The sequence below is a fragment of the Podarcis muralis genome, chromosome 1, assembly GCF_964188315.1.
Source record: "Podarcis muralis chromosome 1, rPodMur119.hap1.1, whole genome shotgun sequence".
NCBI lineage: Eukaryota > Metazoa > Chordata > Lepidosauria > Squamata > Lacertidae > Podarcis > Podarcis muralis.
In genome coordinates this window covers 79,289,608-79,290,482 of record NC_135655.1, presented here as the reverse complement: position 1 = coordinate 79,290,482, position 875 = coordinate 79,289,608, and positions in this window count along the sequence as shown.

The following is an 875-nucleotide window of genomic DNA, read 5'->3' as shown; positions in this document are numbered from 1 at the left end:
AGAACAGAATTAGTGTAATCAGGTATGTGATCTAGAAACAGCCCTTAGCAACTGAGCAATACAGAAAGAGTGCAGTTCCAGTTGTGCGAAAGTATATACTATTTGTTCTTGAGGCATATCAGTAGCTAAGCTGAGAGACTTGGGCATCTTCGTACTCCCAATTTGCCTCTGGAAGTTTGAGCAGTAGCCAGACCAGACATTCATTATCCCCCTTTCAAAATATGGCCCTGTGGAGTGGTAGCAGTGCCACGTCTGTAATTAAGGCACTTTTTTGTCTTTGTGAAAAGTACACCCAGGAATGTCTTGGACATTCAAAAAGCTCAAAAAGCCTAGCCCAGACTGCTTTCTGTAGTTAAGATAGGCTGGCCATTCTCTAGCCTGGCCCTGGAATGTGTGCCTGTATCAGTATTTGGCTGCTCTCTACTCACAATCACCTGCACAGTAGTTTGGCATCTGTTGTCTTCTCTAATCCTGGTTATGCCTCATTTCCCAACTTCAAGCTTTCGTGTCCTAATCTTTCTACCAACAGCTCCTCAGATCCTGAATTTTCTTCTCCTTCCCTAAGCTTTCTCCTCTCCACCTTGCTCATCAGACTACATCCACATCCTCGGTCCTTGTTTACTCTAGGAGGGAGCCAGGCAAACTCAACACCCCAGGCGACAGAAGCCTTAAGAGATCCCTAAGTAAGATTTCCCTTCTACGTACAAATCAAGTGAAATGGCGGCAAAGAAATGAGCATCGTTTCCTGGTCCTGAAGAGTTCTCCCTGGTGAACGTGCACATCTGGAAAGGTTGCAGTATCTTCCAAGAGCAGAAAGAAGGAGAGTGAGGTGCATGAGTGAAGAGGAAGGAACAAGACTTCTTGAAACATCATAC